This window comes from Lygodium microphyllum, chromosome 29, assembly GCF_053477565.2.
Source record: "Lygodium microphyllum isolate KBCC chromosome 29, Lygodium_microphyllum_v1.1.10, whole genome shotgun sequence".
NCBI lineage: Eukaryota > Viridiplantae > Streptophyta > Polypodiopsida > Schizaeales > Lygodiaceae > Lygodium > Lygodium microphyllum.
This window is the reverse complement of record NC_141163.1, coordinates 52,471,805-52,487,845: the sequence shown is the minus strand read 5'-3', so window position 1 is coordinate 52,487,845 and position 16,041 is coordinate 52,471,805.

The window sequence follows — 16,041 nt, the reverse complement described above, 5'->3', positions numbered from 1 at the left end:
GTAGAGGAGCACCATACGGCCTCCTCATGAAGCCTTCTTTTCTTGTATATGTATGATATCTCTTTGAGCCTACTGCTTGCGGCCACGCTTTAGGTCACAAGCACTTAAACTTCCCTTGTAAATGCTTTGATATATAATGAATACATGGACTTTTATTTTCAATTCTCGTGCCCGTAAGATACATTGTCTTTTTCCCAAATACACAATATGATGTATGGGAGGGGGAAAAAAAAAACCAGAGAGCATTGTCGTGCCCGTAAGATACATTGTCTTTTTCCCAAATACACAATATGATGCTCTTTGGTTTTTTTTTCCAGTTATGTTTTGCGTGTCTATCAGCGCGTCTAAATTGCAAATAATTCACGTTTATTCGCGCGTCTATAATGCAGACTACACGCGCTTCATAATTGAAATTAAAAAAATAAATTAAATATCTTTTTTAAAATATATTTTTTATTTTCCATTTGCGTCTATCAGTGCTTGTAAAAGCGCGTCTACCAGCGTGTCTATATGCGCGTGTATATGTGCGTCTATTGCGCGTCTATTTGTGCGTGTAAATTTGTTGATACATGCGATTATAGACGCGCAAATAGATGGGCAGATAGATGCGCCCATAAGAATTTCTCTATATTTAAAAATCGCATCTAAATGTGCGTCTATGAGGCTTTTTTGTTGTAGTGCACACCTCCCTTCAATTTAATTATAAATATGGGGTATGAGAAGTCATTGAAGACATGAGCCTAAATCAAGAGGAGAGACTCTTCTCAAAACAAGAGATAACAACAAAAGAGAGAGAGGCAAGAGGAGCGCAAAAAAGGAAATTCTTATTGCAAAGACAAGGGGGATGCTTTGACACCTTTCTAGATCGAATCTCATTGTTAGATATGATCAATGCCCCACCCTCATTAGGTGCTACCAATGATCCATGGTGCTCAAAGTTGTAAGGCCCCCATTATGAGGAGAAGCCAAGTGTGAGCCCAGACATTGGTGGAGTCCTGACTTGTATATCAGATGAGGTCTATGTGACCGGATGGCAAAAAGGTGACCATTGTGGGTCTAATCTTTGGGTTAGACAGAGTGGTTAAGCTGGTAGCAACTCGAGGCGCATTGCATCGAGTTGTGGTGTAAGGGAGTTAAAAGGGGCCCCTATTGTGGGGTCCGGGGGCAGCGGCCCCGGCCCGATGGTAAAGGGAATATTCCCTGGAATATTCCCTGGCCGACTAGTGGAGGCTCATATGGTAGGTCGGGGTCAGCAGGCCGACCTAACGACCTTCGCAGGCTATAAAAGCTAAACCCCTTCGCAGCCATCACTCACTCATCTTTCACCCAGTTAGAGTTGTTGTTCCAGCTAGCCTTAAGCTCTTCACCTATCTTCTGTCTAGATCTCCATCTAAGCTTCACACAGTGGAAGCGCACGGGTGGACAGAGCCATCTTTGTATCAATTGTTTGGAGTTAAAGAATTTACTGATTCTCCTCTTATCTGTTGTGTACTCTCTATCTCTTTCTCAAATTCTGTTCGCTGCGCCGTGTAATATTTTACATGGTATCAGAGCCCAGGGGGCTCTAGATATCGGAGAGCGTGCAAAAGGCAAAGGCTTCAACAATAAAGAGAAACTATGTCGACTCCGGGAAGCGGTTCTAGCACATCAGGAAGCGGTGCAGGAGGTGGTGCTGCTGTACCGGCTATTCAAACACTGAGGATTCGTCCACCAACCTTCAGCGAAGGCAAGTTAGATGGTACAAACTACACCTTGTGGAATTTCAAAATTACAACTATCCTTGATTCTTATGAGCTTCTGGAGACTGTGCTGGGGACTGACGCAGAACCACAGCCTACCCCCGACCCATCAAATCCTAGTGTGATGATTCCTCCGAATGCAGATCTTCTACGAGCTTGGAAACGAAGGAATGTAGATGCATTGTGTGCCTTAGTTACAAGCTGTTCTGACAGTGTTTTGACTTTGATTCAGTATACAACCAAAGCGTCAGAAGCTTGGAATGTACTAAGGAGTCAGTATGAGACACGAAACCAAACAAGGATTCAAAACTTGGAGAATCAACTAGCAGCGGAGAAGTTTGCTGAAGGAGAGACGGTTGAAGCATTCATCACTCGGATTAAGAATCTGCACGACCAGATGGCTAGTGCTGGGATACAAAAGACTAGCGAAGAGCTAGCTCGGAGTGTCTTCGAATTTGTCCACAAAAGTTTGATGGACTAGTAACTGCCCTTAATACTCAGGTGAGACCTCAAGCTTTGGCTTTTGAGGAGTTTTGTGCATTTTAATGGAGGAGGAGTTGAGGCTGAAAGCCCGAGAAGGAAGCGACAATGGAGATGCTGCATTCTCTGCCAATGCAAAAGGCAAAGGTGTTTCCTCCACCAAAAATGATGGTGACAAAAAGAAGAAGGGCGGCAAGAAGAAGTTTCAAGGAGAGTGCTTCTACTGTAAGAAGAAAGGACATGCAATTGCACATAGTCGTGTCAAGAAGGCAGATGAAAAGAATGGTACCCTTAAATGTAAAGGGAAAGAGACAGCCAATACGGCTGAAGCAGAGTTGGAATTATTCATGGCGACCATTGAGGAAGTGTGCTCCTCGACGCAAGAAGAATCTACCACTGACTCTTGGGTGTTGGATAGTGGGGCCTCTCGTCACATGACCAACAAGAAAGGTCTATACAGTTCTATGCAGCCTCTACAAGAATCCATCACTGTGACGGTTGGAAATGATGCTAAATGCCCTGCTGTGGGCGCAGGTACTATTTCTTTTGTTGCTGCAAATGGTGAAGTCAAAAAGCTTTCAAATGTGTTGTATGTTCCTGAAATCAGGAGAAATCTCTTATCAGTTGCTTCCATAACTGATCTTGGTCATGAAGTGAGGTTCAAGAAGACAGGTGCAGAAATTATTGATAGTGCTGGCACATTTGTTGGCAAAGGAGAAAGAAGGAACAACCTGTATGAGCTAAGTGCTCTTACAGCCACCGCTGGAGTGGGCACAAGTAAGCTTTGGCATGAAAGGTTTGGACACATCGGATTTGCAGTATTGAAGGAGATGCAAAAGCAAGGTATGGTTGCTCACCTACCTACAATAACTGAATTAAAGGAACCATGTGAAGCTTGTATGATGGGCAAGCAACAGAGAAAGGCATTTCCACAAGAAAGCAAGAATAGAGCACAGGCTCCTCTAGAGTTGGTGCATGCTGACTTGTGTGGTAAGATGCCTACACATGCCTTGGGGGGATCTTCTTATTTTATGTTGATTGTCGACAACTATAGTAGGAAGATGTGGGTGTACTTCCTTCGTGATAAGGCTCAAGCTTTTGGTAAGTTTAAAGAATGGCTAATACTTGTTGAGAATGAAACAGGGAAAAGTGTGAAGAAATTTAGAACAGATGGTGGTGGTGAGTTCAACTCAAAGGAGTTTGAAGGCTTTTGCAAGAGCAAAGGGATCAAGTGTCAATTGATGACGCCTCACACACCTCAGCAGAACGGTGTTGTGGAACGCAGGAATCGGACCATTGTGGAGATGGCAAGATGCATGCTAAAGGGCAAGGGATTGCCTAACCATTTTTGGGCTGAAGCTGTTAATACTGCAGTCTACATTCTAAATCGGAGCTATACAAAGGCTCTCAAGGGAAAAACACCTCATGAGGCTTACATTGGTAAGAAACCATCTGTCTCACATTTCAGAATTTTTGGATGTGAATGTTATGCACATGTTCCAGATGAGAAGAGAAACAAGTTACAACCAAAAAGCAGAAAATGTATCTTCTTGGGTTATAGTGATGAGCAGAAGGCTTACAAATTATATGACCAAGAGGCAAAGAAGATCATCGCGAGCCGTGATGTGGTGTTCAAGGAGGAGCCGCATACAGTGGACGAGGAGAAGGCAAGTTCTTCCACTTTATCATCAAGCGAAGAAGTAGTCCACTATGAACCTGTCCCGAGAGCTATCCCTATCCTTAAGGAGGAGGAAGCATCATCTTCAGATGATGAGGAAAAAGTTCACCAACCTGACATCACCCCATCGGAAAAGCCATTGCCGCGTTGGGTGAAGCAGCTCTATGACCACAATAATCCTATGCCTACATCTGTTGAGGAGAAGGCAGACGGACCAATGAGGTCTCAGAGAATAGAAGAGCAAAGGAGGGCTTCTGCTCACATAGTCAATATGGCCTTGATGGTTGAGATTATGAGAGAAGTAAAGGAGCCAACTGACTTAGAAGAAGCACTTGCAGATCCATCATGGAAGGCTACTATGCAGGCGGAGTATGACAGCATAATGAAGAATGACACTTGGGAGCTAGTGGATCGACCATCAAAGCGGAAGGTTATTGGCACCAAGTGGATCTGGAAGGTAAAGTACAAGGCTGATGGTACCTTAGAAAAGTACAAAGCTAGACTGGTTGCCCAAGGATTTTCACAAGTTGAAGGGTTTGATTTTCAAGAGTCATTTGCCCCAACTGCCAGAATGACCACTATTCGCACAGTACTTGCAGTGGCTGCCCATGAGAAGTGGCTAGTATACCAAATGGATGTTAAGTCAGCGTTCTTAAATGGTGACCTCAAGGAGGAGGTGTACGTGGCTCAGCCACTAGGGTTTGAGGCCCCCCATTCTGAGAACAAAGTGTGTAAACTGAAGAAGGCATTGTATGGGCTGAAACAAGCCCCCAGAGCATGGTACCAGCGGATAGATAGGTTCTTTTTAAACCTAAACTTCAAAAGATGTGCCTCAGATGCTAACTTGTATGTTTACAGGGATGGTAAAAAGTCTGTAGTGATTGTCCTATATGTGGATGACCTTCTTATTATAGGTGACTATGAAGATATGATCAACCAAACTCGAAAGGCTTTGAGTTCTGAGTTTGAAATGACATACTTGGGCTTGCTACACTATTGTTTGGGGAATGAAGTTTGGCAAGAGCCAGGAAAGATCTTCATCTCTCAAAAGAAGTATGCATGGGAGATCTTGAAGGCATTTGGCATGACCGAGTGCAAGGAGATAGCTACACCTATGGAGGCAAATGCAAAGTTATCCGTCGAGGATACATCAGCACTAGCAGACATTGGGAGGTATAGGAGGTTGGTCGGCAGTCTGATCTACTTGTGTAACACCAGACCAGATATCAGTTTTGCTATTGGTGTTTTGAGCAGGTTCTCAAACAAACCTCATGAGAGTCATTGGAAGGCTGGGATGCGGGTGCTCAGATACTTGAAGAAAACTCTTGACTATGGTATCACATACAGTTTCGGAACTTCTCTTGTGGGGAACTGTGACTCAGATTGGGCAGGAGACATTGATTCCAGGAAGTCAATTTCTGGTTATTGTTTCTCTTTGGGTTCAGGAATTTTCTTTTGGATTAGTAAGAAGCAACCAACAGTGGCATTGTCTTCTACCGAAGTAGAGTACAAGGCAGCTTGTTTTGCTGCATGTGAGGCCGTATGGTTGAGAAGGATTCTATGGCATATGGGAGTGCAGGATGAAGAACCAACTGTGATGAGATGTGACAATCAGAGTTGCATCGCCATTGCCAAAAATCCAGTTTTTCATGCACACACCAAACATATAGAGATCCAGTATCACTATGTGCATGATTTGATGGAGGATGGGATAGTGGAATTGGTCTACTGTCCAACAAAGGAGAATGGAGCAGATATCTTCACCAAAGCACTTACGAAGGATTTGCTTCAAGTTCATCTTCAGAGACTCGGCATTGGGCCAAGGAGATAGTTCACCTATGGGTGGACATTGAGGGGGGGTGTTAGATATGATCAATGCCCCACCCTCATTAGGTGCTACCAATGATCCATGGTGCTCAAAGTTGTAAGGCCCCCATTATGAGGAGAAGCCAAGTGTGAGCCCGGACATTGGTGGAGTCCTGACTTGTATATCAGATGAGGTCTATGTGACCGGATGGCAAAAAGGTGACCATTGTGGGTCTAATCTTTGGGTTAGACAGAGTGGTTAAGCTGGTAGCAACTCGAGGCGCATTGCATTGAGTTGCGGTGTAAGGGAGTTAAAAGGGGCCCCTATTGTGGGGTCCGGGGGCAGCGCCCCCGGCCCGATGGTAAAGGGAATATTCCCTGGCCGACTAGTGGAGGCTCATATGGTAGGTCGGTCAGCAGGCCGACCTAACGACCTTCACAGGCTATAAAAGCTAAACCCCTTCGTAGCCATCACTCACTCATCTTTCACCCAGTTAGAGTTGTTGTTCCAGCTAGCCTTAAGCTCTTCACCTATCTTCTGTCTAGATCGCCATCTAAGCTTCACACAGTGGAAGCGCACGGGTGGATAGAGCCATCTTTGTATCAGTTGTTTGGAGTTAAAGAATTTACTGATTCTCCTCTTATCTGTTGTGTACTCTCTATCTCTTTCTCAGATTCTGTTCGCTGCGCCGTGTAATATTTTACACTCATCTCTTCTATTTTTAATCCCTTGTAAAATCAAGACTCTACTCAATTCCTTCTCAATTCCCAGTAATCAAGATGGCCCCAATGCTTTATTATTGAGGTCTTCTTTGAAATTTTGTGATCGAAAACCATGGCCCCAAAGAAGAAAATTACGAAGACCGCAAAAGCGGGAGCTACTAATAACACTACAAGTACACCACTGCAAATAGAATGGAAAGTACCGGAATTACAAAGGATGCTAGAATACCAACAAAAACCAAGTGCTCATGGGGTAAATCCCTATGTGTATTTTGACTATTATTTTAAATATTAAATATGATAAACAAATCATTATCTCACTGGATGGTAATGAAAAATTGCATCCGTAATAACAGCATGGTTCCATATAATCTCCTGCATAGAAAATTCTAAAGAAAATTCATAATCGCAAATTTAAAGGATTAATTCGGGATTACACAATATGTACTAGGAATATGACGTAGGGAAGATACTGCACTACCCGAAAGAATTTATGATTTTATTGCATCAAAATAAGATTTTTTCAAGAACTAGATTCACGGACTATGATTTTTATAATAAAATATATTTAAGTAGTTAAAATTTTAAATCAAATTTGTAGTAAACTGATAGAACCTCCAATCAATAAATAAAAATAATTATTATTTGAAAAATCTTGAGATGAAATTATTAGAATAGTTTTTGTAGTAAAATATCTAAGGGTTTTGAATCTAGTATATTATCACTAGACAAGGACCTACAAAATTCTATTAAGAAAAAGGAAAAAGATCATCATGGGAGTCAGCTCTCAAAGATGGAAGTTTTGGAAAAAATAAAACTCTTGTTAAATTTCATCTTGGACTAGATCCTAGGGGGAAGAGTAATCCGAGAGTATTATTGGAAGATATTGCCATTTACACTAAGTTTAGCCTTGATGTTGTTATTTTAAGAAAATGTAATTCATTAAAATTATTGTGTAGAATATATTTGAGTAAGCTATTTGTGATTGTAAATTAGGTTTTGATTTTTCTTAAATTATCAAGATAAAGTTGGATATCGAATACAAATCACCGACTCATACAATATTATGATGGGCATAGAACGCCAACTGAGGCAATGATCTCTGATGGTGCTAGACCTCTCCAAGTTCAACATAAATAAAACCTACTCCAAAGGGTTTTTGTTTTTTGTGTAAGTGAGTATGGACCGATCACGATGTGAGAGGTCTTGTCTTAAGGGATTCTAGTTGGCAAAGGAGATGAAGATACCATGGGGCTTTAAGTTCAAATTCCTTATATTCTTACAAACTGTCAATTACCCTTTGAACCTAGATATTATTTTGGAAGTTTTGATACTAGTCAAGGGACTAAACTTGGTGGGAGTAATGCCCTTGGGTTGATATTATGTCAAGACAGGATAGGAAACATTGTAAAAGATATTTTTCTGAAAGGAACTATTGAGAAAGAATTTATTTGCACTATTTTTGTGTTGTGAAATAAAGATAGGTAATGTATTTGTATCGTGAGATAATCAAAGAAGCTATTTTTATATGTCAAACCTAAAGTGGTAGGCAATTAGGTAAGTAAAAATACTCTATCAACAAGGAAAGCGAGTGGATAGAGGATCCAGATCTATAGTTGGGTGGTCTTGATTAATCAAGAGCTTTTCTCAAAGAAAACATTAGTGAATAGGCAAACGAATGGCCACTAGATATTAGGAGAAACTCAACTTGCACCATTTTAGAGGGCCAGAATGGGATTTTGTCTTATGGGCAGAAGGGTCAATGTGCTATACTCCCCTTCATCTCTCGTTCTCTTTGAATCAACTGCAATGTGCAAATCCACTTCAGTTCGAGTAATCCTATTTGAAGTGGAAACTCGAAAGACTAACGCTAGTTGTCTGATAGGTGACTTGACCTATAATAGGAGCCTAAAACTTAGGTCAATCCTCATGGGGATGGCCGGAACTTCCACTGTGAGGTAGACTCAAGAAAGCCTAGATAGCAAACTTTGAGGTATCCCATGGAATCCTAGATAGTCTTGTCTAGGATATCTCTTGGTGCGCTACTAAGAATATGCCAAGGAGGAAGCGACTTGGGTGAGCACATTATAGTTGGTATCAGAGCGTATGTTAATAAGGATATGATGCAAATATAAAAACTAGTAAATATTTGTAACTACAGCATAAGATATATTTTCCTTAAGTCATGAATTCTTCTCTTGTTAATAGATGTTCTTGATTTCTAGCAAAATGATAAACCTTGTGAACTTTTCTTGATTTTCCAAGTCGTCGTGTTTATTTTAGACATGCACTCATCTAGTTTGAGCTTGAGAAACTAGATGCACTTGTCAACAAGGGAACTAGAGAGAGAGAGAGAGAGAGAGAGAGAGAGAGAGAGAGAGAGAGAGAGAGAGAGAGAGAGAGAGAGAGAGAGAGAGAGAGAGAGAGAGAGAGAAGAATGTAGAAGAGAGAGAAGAAGAAGTACAGAAGAGAGAGAAAGAGAGTGAAGAGGAGAGAGAAATACTAGAAGTGGAGAGAAAAAGACTAGGAGAGAGAGAAGGCAACCATGAAAGCTAAGAAAAAGAGAAGATGAAGGACTCTTGTATTATAATAATGATGATCCAAAAATCAAGAATCTTATACCTCTTATATTGGCTAGTATAGCTGGTATTTATCCCCATTATTTTATTTTTTCCCAAATATTAGATTAGATATACAATCCTTTGCCCCTATATTGTGAAAGATGATGGATGTTAAGTAGAGGGTACTCTTATATTGACACAAACTATCTTGCTTACCTCCATAAAAATTTAAAGAGGCTGAAATGGATGGAAACCCTTAAGATTGCCAAGATCTATCTATTTTATGAGGCCAGAGTAAACATATTCACTAGAGGACGATAAGTCAAATTAAACCGGTACATTTATGAGGAAGTGACAAAGGTTATATCAGCTTACCGAGACGAGTGATGGTTGTAGGTCACTCTAGTTTTTGTAACTTAATTACATGATCTTTCCCTAAAATATAGATTTTTGGATATCCACTCCTAGAACCCTAATTACTATTTAATCGATGTATCATAATGCCATACCTAGATTGTAATAGGAGATCCTCTCCCAAGAATAATATAAGCCTTTGAGCTACTCGAATAATGTATTCCCTTCCTATTGATGTAAAGAATTATTTTTGTCCATCCATTGTAATCAAAAGTGGTTGTCACGTTAGCAATCGAGAATAATGAAAAATATTATCTGTTTTGTCCATTCATCGATGTGTGATGAGTTTCTAGCCTCCTACAACAAGAAGTCGGGAGTAGTCTAGGATACTTCCACCCTTTGTTACAACTCGCTAGCTTTTCTCTAACGAAGAGATTTTGAAGCTGTTACAAAAACAGACCAGGGAAATTCTAGATGTTAAGAAGGTGATCAACTCTTCAGGAGTTTCTTTTTCCATGATCACTGATCTTGTGTGGAAGTTGGTATCTCAGTTTCTCCAAGACAGGTTTATGCCTGCAAAAACGCCATCCCATTACTTGTCTAAAGAGCTCTTTACAGCTTCACGGATGGTGTTAAAAGGAGTGGCTACTGATTGAAGCACTTACCTACTCACTAAGATGGATCAACATTTCATCAAAGTCACTAGGGGCAATGTTACCAATGTCACCTATGGATCGTACTTGTATGCCTTCTTGACCTACTCAGGTTTACAGAAGAGTGTGCCTCCACCTCCTCCAACTGATCCAGTCCCTCCTTCTCCACCTTTAGATGAGTCAGAACCAATTGATATAGAGGATTTGGATTCTCCACCTCCCCTGGTCATACAGCACAAATGCTTGAAGCGGATAGAAGAAAAATCTCCTTCAGTTCTTCCTTCCGTGCCCATTCCTGCTACCTCTGGCAGTGATCTCCCTGCTTACCTCACATGTAATAACCTGTTCAGAGCACATCGAGAAGGTTCATTGGATATATCAGTTCCCTCACTGAACAGTCTAGTATCGGGAGATGCCATTCCTTTCCTATGTAAAGACATTCAGAGTTCCATTGAACTGTCAGTGACAGCCTGTGTTCAACAGCTGTACGCTTCCTTTTATGAAGAACTGATGCAGTCTAAGGACTAGTTGCATAAGGCAACATCTGAGTTAGCCTCTGCTAAGGATACCTTGGCAGATCTGTTCAAGCAGATGGAGCAACAAACCCAACTGATTGAAACCCAAAGAGATGAGATATCTTCTTTGAAGATTCAGTTTTTAACAGAGGCTCAATCAGAGGTTACTAGCCTCTTAGAGGAGAAGGAGAGGATGTCCAAAGAAGTGCAAGAGTTCCAAACTCTCTTAGATGTCAAACTTTCAGCCTTACAGACTGCTAATGACATAGTGGAATCACAAGCTTCCCAAATCAAGCAGTTGCAAGATCAATTGGCAAAGCCACGATCTGTTCCTCTAAGCCCTAATGTTCCCTTGATCCCTTCTCTCTCACAATAGAACTTGGCAGTTCTTTAGAGACAGGCTACCTTGTGTCCTCTCTTCCAAGATAAAGTGGAACGATTGCAGTCCAGGATGAATCTGCTATGGTCTACATTTGAGCAATTCCAGGAATATGTTCCTCTGGACCATTCTTTCTTTGTCCACTATCAATTACAGAAGTTTGCCTTCTACATGAAGCTTTCCACGATGGATCTTCCTCTTCCAGAGGATGGTTGGAGTGGGGCTTGGTCTCCTAAGTTGCTGACAGAGGTGGTCCGTCTGGTGTTTGAAGATTCTGTCACAACCGATACCATGTTGATGTCATATATGTATCTACAAGGAGACTTGTTGATTCCAGATGAAGTGGATATGGCCCGGTATGTGGGAGACGTGGTTTTACAAGCTGTTTTGTATGTCAACCATTTGGAGTTGCGAATAGATGACATGTTTCAGAGTTACTCCTCCAAAGTGGCTACTTGCCCTGATAATTCCTGGCATACCACGATTGATTCTGTGGTCCTGAATCAAAGACAGAACACAGCCCCTACCTATGTACAAAGCACTAATCAACTGAGGGTGGATCTCTTAGCTTATCTTTCAAAAAATAATCCATTTGATTCTACCTTTTTTTATGCCTATCAAAGATGATCTATCTTAGGTCCTTCTGTTCCTACCCTACTGTATTACCAACAAATGGCTCACCATTATGATATATATCTTTCCCTCTATCAAACCAATTCCACAACCATCTTACCCCTTCTTTTCCAACCTCAATCTTTTCCTCAAATTCCCATATTTGCATACTGTTCTTTTATCGAAGATCAAGTATTTTCCCCTTCTCCACCATGCCCTTCTCCATCCATTCATGTACCTTCTACCTCTCCTATCTATCAATTAACACCCTTTCTAAATGATTCCCTAAAATTTTCAGCCATTCCTTCTTTAAATTATTCCTCCTTTTATGATTTTGCCTACCCCTCTCTTCATCCACTTTTACTTATTTCACTTCCATCTCCTACCACTTCTATCTCTCAACCACCTCAGTTGGTTAGTGAATATGATGGGTTTGATAATTAGATTTCCAAAAGAAGGGGATGGAGCTCGAATGATTCTCTTACAGGACCTCAGATAAACTGGCCAATAATTCCAGGAGATTGGACAACTGCCAATCAAGCATACCATAACTATATTCATTTTGCTCATCAATATTTCCAATCTTTGGATCCTTCGGTGAGATTGACAGCTCATTTTGCTTGGTATCTAGCATACATGCATAGGCATTCCCATAATGATCAAAAGGCCATTCCCAAACTTTGTATGAATGTCAATGTGAAAATTGACTCCCACCAGTTGAATGTCTTGTATTTTCATGCCCTATGTCTCCCTAGCAGATACCTTGTCTTGCTAGAAAGGATTTGCTGCTTGCAGTTTTTTCAGAATCCTCCCAAGTGTAGATGAATCCTTCTCCATGGATCGCTTCCGAAACCACCAAGCTTTTAAAAGGGATCATCTTCATTGATGCCTTTTCCATGTATTTTGGAAGAATTTTAATGATATATCTCTTTTTGGAGGTGTCATTCAGATGGTTGTGTTAGTGTTAGTGTATGTGTTGTCTTAATTGTATGTGATGAGTTCGTGTTGGTTGCGAATATTTGTTTGAGAGCTATTTTCAAAAGATTGCTGGTCGATGAAAAGCCTATGGTGGGAAGCTAAAGAGAACCTCTTATATCCTTTACAAATTTGTAATGGTTTTTAAATGATTAATTAGATGAGTTAATGAATAATGAAGTTTTCCTTTAGTAGTATTTTTTCTATCAGATACAGGTGATAAGTTGGGGTCATGTTTTGGCAAGATTATTGAAGATATGAAGGAAGATCCAAATTGAGCTCTTTAGTGAACTTATATTCTTCTTTTCCTTAGGTCACGAGGACGCTTCCTTTCTAAGTGTGGGGATATGTTGAGAGTGGAAAAATACTGAATTTTTGACTGATTTTTGTTGTTTTTGAGGTCTGATTTAGAGTGATGTATGATTGTTAATGGAAGTATTTGAGAGTGTTTTGGATAATATTGATTATGTTTTGGAAGTTCATGATGATTTTCAGTAGAGATATGAGGTTCTATGATGTTCTGATAGGTTCTGATTGATTCTGTATACCTTCTGTATAGCTTATGTTTTGTTTTGATTGTCTTCTGTATGAAGCATGGATTGATGATTGATGAAGATTGAGATCTTGTGAAATCTTATTGAATAGTTTTTGAGAGTTTGAAATGGTTTGAGTATGAGTTATGAGGTTTTAATGACCTTCTGTAACCTTCTGTAGATCTTCTGTAGAGCCTCTGTCTCTGCTCTGTCTCTATACTGTAATTGTACTGTAGCTGTTCTGGTACTGTACTGTGATTGTTCTGTAGACCTTCTGTAAGTGTTCTGTAGAATGTATGTGTGACTTTGGGAAAATTTTCTAACCTTTGGAAAGGATGAATCTAAGTTCAAAAGAGCTAAAACAAGTGGAAGAAACAGCTCTGCTGAAGACTGACGAGAAGACTAAGTGACAGTGACAGTAGTGAGCTGTGAAAAGACACTGTAGTGGCTCTGGTGACTCTTCATATCAGATATACCTCTTGGGAGGTGCATCCACGACCTAAGAAGGATTATTGAGGGTTATTATGAGAGTATTGTAGTGAGGATATGATGTACTATTGATGAAGAGAGAGAGAGAGAGAGAGAGTCAGAGATAGTCAATTCTATCAAAACAGTGTAACTGTATGTGAGAGATTGAGAGAAAGAAATATGAAGACATTGAAGATAAATAATATGTGATTGATTTTCATTCAAAGATGGTGTATTCTTTTGTGTTCTTTGCTCTATTGATGGATTTTGTGAAGATGTTGGAGAATATGGTTGATTCTATCAAATTCGTGGGAGATATCTACTATGATGCTGCATAAAGAATTGTTGTTTTCTTTGTTTTGATAATCAAAAGAATGAAATAAAAGCTTTTTGATGTTACAAGATAGATTTTCTTGCAAGAGAATTCCCTTTTCCTTGGTATTCCTCTTGGGGCTCCACCAAGACTTGCGGATAAGTCGAAAGATAGAAAAAATTTCTAGCAGAAATTAAAACTCTATTTTTAATGTACAAACCTTGATCATTATCAAGAAAATAAAATAGTACATAATTTCCTTTCAAAACTAACAAGATCAATTAAGAAAATTAGCATTTTTCTTGAATACTATTATTAGAGAAAAAAATGAGAATTTTTCAAATTCCCAATATATTATCTTAAATCTCAATAACTTAGAAGCTCATTAAGAGAAGAAATTTCTTCTCAAGTAGTACTACAAGCCACTAGAATTCGATGGTAAAGGAAAGGATACTCCAACCAAGGTGGAAACATGGAGAGAATCTATGGAAGATTATTTCATTGTTATTATAGGAATGACACAGTCAAATTAAGCAATGATCGCAAAGCTGAAACTAACAGGGGATACTCGTCTTTGATGGAAACAATGGTGCAAGGACCAAGGAGTGTCCGAAATCGCTATCATTTTGGGACATACTTAAGGATGTTGTACATGAGAGATACCTTCCACTCACGTACCATGTCCAGAAGATGAATGGAATTTTCAACTTAAAGTAGCTAAGTGTAAACCTAGAAGCTTGCTACTCTAAATTCGTAATGCTTCTAAAATATGTGCCATCGATGGATATTTCACAACAAGTATCTAAAATTTTCAATGGTCTAAATCTGCCCCTGAATACACATCTTGAGTCATTGCAACCACCATCAGATTTACAAGATGCATCAATTTGAGTAGCCCCAATAGTTCAAGAGATGGAGAAAAAGTCAAGAAATACAAAAATTTGGAATAAAATTTGTCAGAATAAGGGAAACTCCCAAGGATATGGAAAAAGAGCCTAGGGACAATATTAGCTAGGCAGGACAAAGAGAGCCAAGTCAAACATAGTGGGAAACTTTATACCCACAAGAAAAGACAATGGCTCTAAGGTGCTTTTAATGCAAGGAACTAGGACACTTCAAGAAGGCAGTGCAGCTCGAAGCTTGGCCTAAACATCCACCAAGGGCAATTTTGAGGACAAAACCAAGCTACCAGGGGCAAAGTTGTTGGTGAAAGAGAGTAATGATGATAAAGACCCTACGATGGAAACATACATGGAAAGAACAAGAGTACACAACACTCTCAATAAGAAAGACCAAATTGCCAATTCTCGGTGATCTAAACACTAGCAAATTATCAAGGTAAACCCTTTTTAATTCTAGTTGACTGTGGAAGTACCCATTCTTTCATATCACCAAGATGTTTGTGGAGCTAGCAAATGGTAAAGAAGTTCTTTCAACACAACATACTAGTAAGGTAGAATTTAGTATGGGTGGAAAATATTCCAAAATGAGTTTCTAGATTATGAACCTCGCGGCTTATGAATGCCTACTACTAGATATGGATTGGTTAGTTCCAAACAATTCCCATGTCTGTTACGGAAAGGATCAAGTTACATTTCAAAACTTAGAAGGAGAACACATAACCACTTAGAGAGAAACATGAAAATCTAAGCCTTTAGATGACTAAAGCTTCACAAATTATGAAGGACAAAAGAAAGGATTACTTGTCTATCTAATTAAACTCAATAAGGTGGAGCAAGATAATGAAGCTAAGGATCAACCATTTTTGCTAAGAGAATATGTAGATGTTTTTCCAGAAGACTTGATAGAGCTTCCACCGAACAAGAGAAGTAGATCATGAGATCCAACTCATTCCAAGTGCTACTCCTATAGCCAAGTGACCCTACCAGATGTCAATTCTTGAAGCCATTGAGCTAAAAGAACAACTCAAATAGCTATTAGACCAAGGGTACATCTAGCCAAGTAATTCACCAAGGTAAGCCCCTATAGTATTTTAGAAAAAGAAAGATGAAACACTCCACCTTTGTATTGATTACCGTGAAATATTGAACCAGGTGATAGTGAAAAATAAATATCCAATCCCAGGATAGATGAGTTGCTTGATGGACTCTATAGAGCAAAGATATTTTCAAATATTGACCTCAGATTGGACTAATATCAAATAAGAATCAAGGAGGAAGACATCCCTAAGACCCCACTTTTAACAAAAGGTACAATTCTTATGAATTTATTATAATGTTATTTGGATTCTT